We start from the raw sequence: 12,993 nt of genomic DNA, 5'->3' as shown, positions 1-12,993 counted from the left end.
ACAATCACACTCTGTGCTCTCTTTAATGTCATTCATCTGCAAGAAACAAAAAAATAATAATTACAAAGAGCATATAAGGGATGTCATGGTAGAACATTTCAGAGTTAGGTTTATTGTGATAGGAAACATCCAAATTTAACGATTATTCACAATTGCCACCATGACTGAACAACAGTGACATGATTAATTCACTTTCGTTAATCTTTTCTTATTGTTTTACCCAGCGTTTATCCAGGGAAGTCCCACGAGATCCGAATTTTTAGAAAGTTAAACGCGTCACAATATTTGATCACCTAAAAACAGTTACAAATCATATAGTTTCAATTTCAAAAGCTTTCAGAACTGATTAAACTGATCAATTCTGTTCTATTCACACACTCTGCATCAAAATTGGGACAGAATAAACCGAAACTTGATCAGAACAAAACAAACAGAATAGGACCAAACCAAGTCCACATCAGGACTATAATGGTCTAAATTTAGGACCAAATAACCACAAGCGTATACGTGCTCTTATTTTGAAGATGTAAATACTGGAAGGCTCACCATTCACCATTTCTCTTGTATTTGACCAGCTTTATCAAATCAAAGTCTCTGAATCAAACCATAAAATAAAGTTAATGTCATAAAAAAACTGATAAAAAGCACTTAATTTAGATTTACATTTTAAGCGAAGACATTGACTTGACTGATAAATTGGTTTGAAGAATTGACCCTTTAAAATGCTTGGATGTCAGAATGTAGAAAATTGGAGATTACTGGAGGCAAAATGAAGTAAACATTAATGAATATTCAATGATGAACCAACCTCAACTCTATTGATAATGATTTAAGTAAGTCAGAAACAAAAAGTGAGCAATAATTTTAATTTCCAGGGTATACATTAAACAAAATACTCATTTCTAACCTAAATTTGTATTTCAGCTTCACAGAAAGTAAAGATATTGTGGGGTCAACATTTCTGTGAATGTTTGTCCAAAAAAATAAATGAATATTTTGTGATATTCTGAGGTTAATCCCAGTTTCTCATTCTAAATTCCAGACTGGGGGCAAAATACAGTTTTTTTCGTTGTTGTTTTTTTAACAAACTTTTAAAGGGTCTACATGTCCATCAAAACCAAATGAGCTATAAAGCTTGACAGGAAGGAATCAGATGTCAAAAAACCTCTAACCCTAACCCAAGTATTTAGACCACACAACATCCCAAGTTGTAATAGACTAAGAAACTAGCTGTGGGGCAGAACCCCGGGGGGCCGACTCTATAGCTTTTATATAGTGCCCATGCTCGTACACAGGTTTGAATAAACACCCCTAATCACTGACCTCCTTACCCCTGAAAAAGTACCCCTTTTCACTGACCAAACCCAAAAAAGCTTTTAACTGACCACAACCAAAAAGTACCCCTTTTCATTGACAAAGCCTGAAAATATACCCTTTTTCACTTCAAAAGTGCACGGAAAACATATTACCATAGTATTGTTATATACAAATTTACAATTCAATGACTCATTCTCAGAAATAACTTTATTTCAAACATATATACAAGTACACAATGATATTTATAGCAATGAGTTGTCAAAAAAACAGGTTCAGATCAAGATAGCTTACTGTATGTTCAAGCACATGAACATGTCTTTTTTTTTTGTCTATAGGAGTTTTTGTCTATAAGAGATCTTCTACTGAGAGTGTTTTTCAAACTTCCTATAAGTGATCTGTTCTTTTCTTCTGTATCTACCTCTGTATCTACCTGCGTTGCATCAATGAAATTTCCCCATGTGGGACAATAAAGGATTATCTTATCTTATAACTCACATATGCAAGGCAGACATTTTATGTATAGGTAGTTATTTTAAATATATATAACAGTTTTCGGGCAGTGGGGAAACGGTTCAGGGAAGTGAAGGTTCGTAATTCAACTAACTGGGCGCCCCGTTCCGTGCGCTCTCCGTGCGCGGCACTCTCGGGCCGTGAGAGAGCCGGGCACGCACGCCGGGGAGAAGAGATGAAGGGGCGGTTAGGGCGCACCGTCACAGTCAACAAACAAAAAAATCACCCAGATTGCTTGAAAAAGTACCCCTATTTGCAGAAAAAGGTAAAAAAAAAAGGACCCCTAATCACGGATCCGCGCGGATCCGCGGAAACGGCCGGAAAACCCTCCATTTTCCGCGATTTTTTGACCGCGGTGAAGTTAGTTTCACGTTGGGACGTTGGATATTCGCCTCCGCAACTAGAGCAGGAGCTTCCTCTGAGTGTGCCCCGCCTGCAGTAGTTCGACGCGGGGAAGTGCCGCTTGGACCGACTCTAAAGTACAGTTTGTTTAAAAAGGTGTTATCTTAAAAAATATCAAACGTATTTATATTTAAAAAAAAAACAATGTTGAGCATGAATCCAAGTTGCTAATCCTAGATGCAATAGTCCTTTTGGGCTAAAAAATTAACCCTTTGTAGATTTTTAAAGAATGTTTTTCGTCAAAAAACAAGGATTATTTTCAATAGCTCCTAAGTCAGCAAACCTAGATAGTAAATGCTAAGTGATTATAGTAGTTTGAGTCTCCAGGTATCACGCACACCTTTTACTTTTTCAAATTAACTCTTTTTGAATTTTAAGGAATATTTTTCACCAAAAATCAAGGATTCTTTTAGCAGTTAGCAAACACCGTAGAGTTGCTGAACTGACTGATAAACAGTCAAGGAAACGGCCTGTGCTACAGGACCCTGGACCACAGAATGTCAGCAGAGCTTTGAGGCCTTAAAAGCCAAGCTCACCACGGCCCCGGTACTTTGCCTACGCTGACTTCTCCCTCCCATTCATTCTGGAGGTTGGTGCAAGTCATGCTGGATTGGGGGCAGTGCTCTCCCAGAAGCATGAAGGGAAGGTGCGACCTCTTGCGTACGCCAGTCGAGGGCTGCGCCCGACTGAGCGCAACATGTCCAACTACAGCTCCATGAAGCTAGCATTGTTGGCCCTTAAGTGGGCCCTGACTGAGAAATTCAGGGAGTACCTGCTAGGCCACGGACAACAATCCCCTGAGTCATCTCTCCTCAGCCAAACTGGGAGCTGTTGAGCAGCGCTGGGCCGCCTAGTTGGCCTCTTTTAATTTTGAATTAAAATTTCGTTCAGGTAAGTGTAACCAAAATGCTGACGCTTTGTCTCGCCAGCCTGGCACTTCCTTACAGGAAGTGGCACCGGGAACTTGGGGCACATGTCTGCCTGGGCAGTTAAAACAAGCCCTACAAGGAGTGGTTACACAGGCAACACAGTCCCTTGTGACTTTTCTACCGCAAGTTGCCCCTGCTGACCTTCGCGAGCTTCAGCAGTCTGACCTCGCCATACAGGAGATCCTGACCTTTTGGCAACAAAATCGACAGCCCACTCGTGAAGAGCGTCGAGCCCTCTCTTCAACTGCCCTCTTAGTGCTGGCCCAGTGGGACTGCCTGGTAGAGTTAGAGGGGCTGCTGTATCAGCAGGTGTTTCGTCCTGACGGTGGTGGGGCTGTGTATCAACTCCTTCTGCCTAAAGCCTTGGTCCAGAATGTCCTCACCCAGGTCCATCAGGAGCATGGACACCAAGGAATAGAGAGGACTCTGGCCTTACTGCGTTCCCGGTGCTATTGGCCAGGCATGAACAAACTGAGAAGCCCCGCCTCTGCATGGTGGCTACGTGGCAAAGCATCAGATTTTCAGTATGTATACATGTATTATTATTCAAGCCTCAAATGCAAGACAATACAATAACTCAAACATGCATGAATACATCAAAATACGTGTTCTACTCTAAGCACGCGAAAGATGAGGAACACCATTACATCACTGGTCCAGATTCCAAAGAACCATGTTGCCTTGACCGCGGTGAAGTTAGTTTCACGTTGGACGTTAGACATTCGCCTCCGCAACTAGAGCGGGAGCTTCCTCTGAGTGTGCCCCGCCTGCAGTAGCTCGACGCGGGGAGCTGCGCGCTGAAGTGCCGCTTGGTACGCCAGTTAGGGACCGACTCTAAAGTACCGTTTGTTTAGAAATGTTATCTTAAAAAATATCAAACGTATTTATATTAAAAAAAACCAATATTGAGCATGAATCCAAGTTGCTAATATTAGATGCGTTAGTCCTTTTGGGCTGAAAATTTTCAGCTGAAGATTATTTTCAATAGCTCCTAAATCAGCTAGCCTAGATAGTAAACGCTAAGTGATTATGGTAGTTTGAGTCTCCAGGTATCACACACACCTTTTACTTTTTCAAATTAACCCTTTATAGATTTTTGAAAGATTTTTTTTTCCGTCAAAAATCAAGGATTCTTTTCAATAGCTCCTAAGTCAGCTGACCTAGAAAGTCAAACCCAAGTTATTATAGTAGTTGTGGTCTCCAGGTATCACGCACACCTTTTACTTTTTCAAATTAACCCTTTGAAGATTTTTAAGGAATATTTTTCATCAAAAAACAAGGATTCTTTTCAATAGCTCCTAAGTCAGCAAACCTAGAAAGTCAAACCCAAGTGATTATAGTAGTTGTAGTCTCCAGGTATCATGCACACCTTTTACTTTTTCAATTTAACCCTTTTATAGATTTTTAAGGAATATTTTTTGTCAAAAATCAAGGATTCTCTTCAATAGCTCCTAAGTCAGCTGACCTAGAAAGTCAAACCCAAGTGATTATAGTAGTTGTGGTCTCCAGGTATCACGCACACCTTTTACTTTTTCAAATTAACCCTTTGTAGATTTGTAAGGAATATTTTTCGTCAAAAATCAAGGATTATTTTCAATAGCTCCTAAGTTAGCAAACCTAGATAGTAAATGCTAAGTGATTTTAGTAGTTGTGGTCTCCAGGTATCACACACACATTTTACTTTTTCAAATTAACCCTTTGTAGATTTTTAAGGAATATTTTTCGTCAAAAAACAAGGATTCTTTTCAATAGCTTCTAAGTCAGCTGACCTAGAAAGTCAAACCCAAGTGATTATAGTAGTTGTGGTCTCCAGGTATCACGCACACCTTTTACTTTTTCAATTTAACCCTTTTATAGATTTTCAAGGAATATTTTTTGTAAAAAATCAAGGATTCTTTTCAATAGCTTCTAAGTTAGCAAACCTAGATAGTAAACGCTAAGTGATTATAGTAGTTGTGGTCTCCAGGTATCACGCACACCTTTTACTTTTTCAAATTAACCCTTTATAGATTTTTAAGGAATATTTTTCATCAAAAAACAAGGATTCTTTTCAATAGCTCCTAAGTTGGCAAACCTAGATAGTAAATGCTAAGTGATTATAGTAGTTGTGGTCTCCAGGTATCACGCACACCTTTTACTTTTTCAAATTAACCCTTTCTAGATTTTTAAGGAATATTTTTTGTCAAAAAAAAAAGGATTCTTTTCAATAGTTCCTAAGTCAGCTGACCTAGAAAGTCAAACCCAAGTGATTATAGTAGATTGAGTCTCCAGGTAACACGCACACCTTTTACTTTTTCAATTTAACCCTTTTTGAATTTTAAGGAATATTTTTCGCCAAAAATCAAGGATTATTTTAGCAGTTAGCAAACACCGTAGAGTTGCTGAACTGACTGATAAACGGTCAAGGAAACGGCCTGTGCTACTGGACCCTGGACCACAGAATGTCAGCAGAGCTTTGAGGCCTTAAAAGCCAAGCTCACCACAGCCCCGGTACTTTGCCTATTCTGACTTCTCCCTCCCATTCATTCTGGAGGTTGGTGCAAGTCATGCTGGATTGGAGGCAGTGCTCTCCCAGGACCAGGAAGAGAAGGTGCGACCTCTTGCGTACGCCAGTCGAGACCTGCGCCCAACTGAGCGCAACATGTCCAACTACAGCTCCATGAAGCTAGAGTTGTTGGCCCTTAAGTGGGCCCTGACTGAGAAATTCAGGGAGTAACTGCTAGGACACAAATGCGTAATCTATATGGACAACAATCCCCTGAGTCATCCCTCCTCAGACACACTGGGAGCTGTTGAGCAGCGCTGGGCCGCCCAGTTGGCCTCTTTTGATTTTGAATCAAAATATCGTTCAGGTGTAAGTGTAACCAAAATGCTGACACTTTGTCTCGCCAGCCTGGCACTTCCTTACAGGAAGTGGCAACGGGAACTTCGGGCACATGTCTGCCTGGGCAGTTAAAACAAGCCCTACAAGGAATGGTTACACAGGCAACACAGTCCCTTGTGACTTTTCAACCGCAAGTTGCCCCTGCTGACCTCCGCGAGCTTCAGCAGTCCGACCCCGCCATACAGGAGATCCTGACCTTTTGGCAACAAAATCGACAGCCCACTCGTGAAGAGCGACGAGCCCTCTTTTCGACTGCCCTCTTAGTGCTGGCCCAGTGGGACCGCCTGGTAGAGTTAGAGGGGCTGCTGTATCGGCAGGTGTTTCGTCCTGACGGTGGTGGGGCTGTGTATCAACTCCTTCTGCCTAAAGCCTTGGTCCAGAATGTCCTCACCCAGGTCCATCAGGAGCATGGACACCAAGGAATAGAGAGGACTCTGGCCTTGCTGTGTTCCCGGTGCTATTGGCCAGGTATGTCACGGGAGGTAGCCCAATGGTGCCAGGCTTGCGAGAGATGTCAGCATGCAAAGGACAACCAATCGGTTCCTCACGCCTTTATGGGCCACTTACTGGCTTCACAGCCAAACGAGATCCTTGCTATCGACTTTACCCTGTTAGAGCAGACCTCCACTGGTCTGGAAAAAGTGCTGGTCATGACTGACGTTTTTAGCAAATACACACTTGTAGTTCCAACCCGCGACAAGCACGCTTCCACTGTGGCGCAAGTCCTGGTCACAGAGTGGTTTGCAAAGTTTGGTGTGCCGGCACGCATACACTCGGACCAGGGACTTCTGTTTTGAGAACATTGTTCCCTCCCGGACGGTGCGGTGTTTTCCAAACAACAAGCCATGGATTACCCGTGAACTGAAGGCTCTGCTGAAGGAGAAGAAGAGAGCCTTCAGGTCAGGGAACAAGGAGGAGCTGAGGAATGTGCAGAAAAAGCTGAGGAGGAAGATCAGGCAGGCTGAAGCCGGCTACAAGAGGAGGATGGAGGAGCAGCTGCAGCAGAAGAACATTCAGGGAGTGTGGAGAAGCCTGAAAACCATCTCTGGCTTCAAAATCCCCCCTGCCCAGACAGAGGGGGGTCTACAGTGGGTGAATGATGTAAATGCTCACTTCTTGAGATTTGATTGGTCACCCGCCCCTCCCCCTGCACAGCTGCATGCTCCCTCTTCCACAGCTGGACAATGTCCTGCATCCGTTCCTCTTCATTTCTCCGCCCCGGACCATCAGCTCCCCACTTCTCCTGGACTCACCCATCCCCCCAGCACACAGTCCCCCTGCCAACCACTGACTGTCACAGCAGCACAGGTGAGGAGTGAGCTGAAGAGGATTAAAGTGAGGAAGGCAGCAGGACCTGACGGCATCAGCCCCAGGCTCCTTAAGTCCTGCGCAGATGAACTGTGTGGAGTTATGGAGCATGTCTTCAACATGAGCCTGAAGCTGAGGGTGGTAACACAGGTCTGGAAGACCTCCTGTCTGGCACCTGTGCCCAAGACACCGCGCGCCAAAGACCTCAACAGCTTCAGGCCGGTGGCTCTCACGTCCCATCTGATGAAGACACTGGAGCGGCTGGTCCTGGACCACCTCCGCTCCACCGTGAGCTCAGTCATGGACCCGCTGCAGTTTGCATACCGGCCTGGCATTGGAGTGGAGGACGCCATCATCTCCCTGCTGCACCGCTCTCTCTCTCACCTGGAAAAGCCTGGCAGCTCTGTGAGGATCCTGTTCTTCGATCTTTCCAGCCCCTTCAACACCATCAGCTCCTGAGGAACAAGCTGGAGACTGCTGGTGTGGAGTATGACCTGGCAGAGTGGATCCTGGACTACCTCACGGACCAACCCCAGTTTGTGAGAGCACGGGACTGTGTGTCTGACACTCGGACCTGCAGTGTGGGGGCGCCCCAGGGCACTGTCCTCGCGCCCTTTCTCTTCACCCTTTACACTGCAGACTTCAGACACGACACTGCAGAAGTTCTCTGATGACTCTGCCATCATCGGACTCATCACGGACGACGATGATGCAGAGTACAGGGGACTGGCGCAGTACTTTGTGGACTGGTGTCAGCGGAACCAACTCCTCATCAACGCGGGGAAGACCAAGGAGATGGTGGTGGATTTCCGCAGACGCCACCCCACTGCCCCCTTACCAGTGAACATCCAGGGAAGGGACATTGAGAGAGTGGACTCATACAAGTACCTGGGTGTTCATCTGAACCACAAACTGGACTGGACTCATAACACAGACGCACTGTACAGGAAGAGCCAGAGTCTGCTCTACCTCCTGAGGAGACTCAGGTCTTTTGGAGTGACAGGGCCACTCCTGAAGACCTTCTATGACTCTGTGGTGGCATCAGCCCTCCTGTACGGTGTGGCCTGCTGGAGCAGCAGCATCGCAGAGAGGGAGAGGAGGAGGCTGGACAAAGTCATCAAGAAGTCCAGCTCCGTCCTGGGCTGCGCTCTGGACTCGGTGCAGGAGGTGGGGGACAGAAGGGTCCTGGCTGGATTCACATCTATGCTTGATCATGAGTGTCACCCCCTGCAGTCCGCTCTGGAGAGCAGCTTCAGTGAGAGACTGATCCACCCTCGCTGTGTGAAGGAAAGGTTTCGCAGGTCTTTCCTTCCTGCTGCTATCAGACTTTATAACTGTGATAAAATGTGAATATATGATTATATTTCTGTGATATATTTTATCTGCATAATAGTGATATTTTATCTGCATCATTAGTCTAAGAGTAGAACGGGTGTGTGACAAACTGCATTTGTGAAGGGGTCGTAAAGATGGGCCAAAGGATGTTGCCCCAGGAGGGGGTGTGACAGCCCAGAGGAGTTTGGGTAATGTTTACCCAAGGCTTGATCTCTAGGAAAAATACCAGCTGTAAAACAAGTGCCTTGATATGAGGCTGACCAATGAGAAATGTGACCCGCCTATTCCAGAATATCTAATAAAACCAACCAGCATGGGAAAAAACGGGGTGAGACGCAGGAGGATCACGCAGGCTGCGTACCACAGCCTGCGTGATCAGTCCCGGCGTTTTCTCCCAAGCTTGCCATACAAATGTCTGATATTTCTGTGTCGTTTCATGTTCTAAGTTGAATTGTGTTCTTGATGTGTTACAGAATAGCATCGGTGTTTGTCTAATTCCATGACAATAACTAACACTGTTAGTCCTGAACACTTGCAATACTGACTTAACAATGTGCAATTCTGTCATATGTGCAATATGTTCCGTCGTGACACATATTCATGTGCAATTACTGTCGTGATCACATGCAATTGTATTTATGTATTTATGTATTTATTTATTTATTTGTATCTTTATTATTTTTCCCCTCCATCCCTTGTTGGGTAATGGGAGTTTTTGTTTATAAGAGATCTTCTACTGAAAGTGTTTTTCAAACTTCCTATAAGTGATCTGTTCTTTTCTTCTGTATCTACCTCTGTATCTACCTGCGTTGCATCAATGAAATTTCCCCATGTGGGACAATAAAGGAATATATTATCTTGTCTTATCTTACTCCGTACCACCCAGCAGGAAATGGGCAGTGTGAGCGGTTCAATCGAACACTTCACAATATGTTGCGTGCTCTTCCTGCATCCCGTAAGAGGGACTGGAGTGGTTGCTTACCCCAGGTGCTCTACGCATATAACACCACTCCCCACCAGTCCACTGGTGAGTCTCCATTCTTCCTGATGTTTGGGCAAGAACCACGTCTGCCTATTGATTTCTTGTTGGGTAGGGTGCAAGACCCCGTGGGGGGGAAGTGTGCATGAGTGGGTGTTACGACCACCTGGCTCAACGGCAGCCAAACAAAGAGGGGAGTCCACACAGCACTCACAATAATTAATAGTATATTTCTATTATAAATAATCAGGCCCTGACAAAATAAACTAATGTATCTGTGTAGATGGCAACTAACTAAGTGTAGTGTGATATGTATCGTTGCAATGAAAATGTGCAAAAATAAACAGAAATAAAACTGTGCTGCCACACAGTACAGCAACCAGTCTTGGGGCGCGGCGAGAGAGAGAGAGACTGCTCCCACCAGCCTCCCTTATATCCAGGCTGGCTCCACTCAAGCCAAACGATCCTAAGGTGTGTTAGGAGGGACCTGCAGTGGAGAGAATCACCTGGCAACCAGGAGAGGGTGCTGACTCCCACTGCCCAGGGAGCTAACACCCCTACAGAATCCCTAGGTTCGTAACAGTGGGTGAAAAGAGCACCAGACGCGTCTTCAGGTGGCTTTCAACGGGCCAAGAGAAAGATTGCGTCTGGCGGCCTCACGCAGAAAGGCAAATCATGACCAACGGGTCAGAGATGTGCCATTTAAGGAAGGCCAGCTGGTGCTACTTCGCGATTACAGTGCTAGGGGTTGTCGGAAGACCCAAGACCTGTGGGGTCCTCAACCTATGTTGTCCTGCAAGCCCCAAGGGAAGATGGTGTGGTACACGGTGGTACACGGTGGCTCCTGTGGATCAACAAACCAAGGTAAAAAGGGTCCACCGATCCCTGTTGAAGGTCCTGCTTTGCAGTGACTCCCCTGCCACTGTCCCTGGTGTGAATCCTCCGGATGCACCTGTAGCACCAATCGTAGAAGATGAACAGTCATTTGAGGATGAATTGTTTTTACAGCCGCCGGTGCGGCAGCCAACAGTTGTGCCCCAAAACTCATCCCACGTCCCATTACACGTGCCGAGTGCTCAAGAACCATTAGTTGCTCTCCCCACCGTGGTCACTGACCAGGCTCCGCCAGCAATTGACCCTGTGGCCAATCCTGGCTTCAGCGAGGCATCTGTACGCTGGTCCACTCGCACGACTGCTGGCCAATACCTAAATCCCCACCGTATTCCAATGTCCCTAGTTGAACAACCATCCGGCCAAGGTGCTCCTGTGTCACCCTCCAGGCTGACACAAGCAGTTTTTAGGCCTTGGTGTTAAGTTGTGTTTCATCGTCGGGGCGACGATGCATTTCGGGGGGGGGGGTGGAATGTGGCAATATGGGCTGTAGAGGCCTGTGCTGAGTGTACACTTACCTGCCGCTCTGTGGCGCTCAGCTGGCAGACTATTTAAGCGCGCCCTCCTCATCCGCCTCTCGTTTTGCCCACACGTTCTTCCGGGCCTTGGTTGTTGGCCACTCCGTCCTCCATTCCAGGTAATGACAATCCCGCGGCTTCGATTCATTCATTTCACAAATTCATGAATTAAATTCTTCCGGTAGTGCTGCTGCAGTGCCACAGGCACCCATAATCCAGTCCGGGGCTCTGGCAAATCACCTAGCAGGTAATGAACTCTCAATTCTCCTCAGTCATTCAGTTTCAATGCTCCTAAATCCCGGTTTGCCCCAGATACACCGGTCAAGTACACCCGTTTGGCTTTTAACGCCTTGTCCATGACCACGCGCCGCAGATTGCGGCGAAGGCGCTGTTGTGCGGAAAAGCTGGCCAACGTTGCATGCGCTGGTCCACTCAGTTTGGATGCAGCCTGTGGTGTGGCGCGATCCCATTGAGCAGCTAAGGAAGTATCGTGTGCTACTCTGTCAACCATGCCCGGTATGTGCCGAGAATTTATTAAGATCAGTTTCGATTGAATGTAGTAATTCCACTGGTAATATTGCAGGTCTCCTGTGGTGGTCCGCAGCGGCTTGAGCACGCCCCCCTCTGCTGTTTAGTTCCTTCTTGGCTTCTTTTTGTTTTGTTCCTGCTCTGTTCTGATCCTGTATTGTGCCTATTTTGCTGTCCTGTTTTGTTCCTGTTTTGTCCCTATTTTGTTCTTATTTCGCCTACTATTATAATAACTTGGGTTTGACTTTCTAGGTCAGCTGATTTAGGAGCTATTGAAAAGAATCCTTGTTTTTTGACAAAAAATATTCCTTAAAAATCTACAAAGGGTTAATTTGAAAAAGTAAAAGGTGTGCGTGATACCTGGAGACCACAACTACCATAATCACTTGGGTTTGACTTTCTAGGTCAGCTGACTTAGGAGCTATTGAAGAGAATCCTTGATTTTTGACGAAAAATATTCCTTAAAAATCTATAAAGGGTTATTAAATTGAAAAAGTAAAAGGTGTGCGTGATACCTGGAGACTACAACTACTATAATCACTTAGCATTTACTATCTAGGTTTGCTAACTTAGGAGCTATTGAAAAGAATCCTTGTTTTTTGACGAAAAATATTCCTTAAAAATCTACAAAGGGTTAAATTGAAAAAGTAAAAGGTGTGCGTGATACCTGGACACTCAATCTACTATAATAACTTGGGGTTGACTTTCTAGGTTACCCGATTTAGGAGCTATTGAAAAGAATCCTTGATTTTTGACGAAAAATATTCCTTAAAAATATACAAAGAGTTAAATTGAAAAAGTAAAAGGTGTGCGTGATACCTGGAGACCACAACTACTATAATCACTTGGGTTTGACTTTCTAGGTCAGCTGACTTAGGAGCTATTGAAGAGAATCCTTGATTTTTGACGAAAAATATTCCTTAAAAATCTACAAAGGGTTAAATAGAAAAGGTTAAAGGTGTGCGTGATACCAGGAGACTACAACTACTATAATCACTTAGCATTTACTATCTAGGTTTGCTAACTTAGGAGCTATTGAAAAGAATCCTTGTTTTTTGACGAAAAATATTCCTTAAAAATCTACAAAGGGTTAAATTGAAAAAGTAAAAGGTGTGCGTGATACCTGGACACTCAATCTACTATAATAACTTGGGGTTGACTTTCTAGGTTACCCGATTTAGGAGCTATTGAAAAGAATCCTTGATTTTTGACGAAAAATATTCCTTAAAAATATACAAAGAGTTAAATTGAAAAAGTAAAAGGTGTGCGTGATACCTGGAGACCACAACTACTATAATCACTTGGGTTTGACTTTCTAGGTCAGCTGACTTAGGAGCTATTGAAGAGAATCCTTGATTTTTGACGAAAAATATTCCTTAAAAATCTATAAAG

This window comes from Eucyclogobius newberryi, unplaced genomic scaffold (assembly GCF_026437365.1).
Source record: "Eucyclogobius newberryi isolate DKJ021-1_F unplaced genomic scaffold, fEucNew1.0.hap1 SCAF_20, whole genome shotgun sequence".
Taxonomy (NCBI): domain Eukaryota; kingdom Metazoa; phylum Chordata; class Actinopteri; order Gobiiformes; family Gobiidae; genus Eucyclogobius; species Eucyclogobius newberryi.
Note: the sequence above shows the minus strand (reverse complement) of the source record.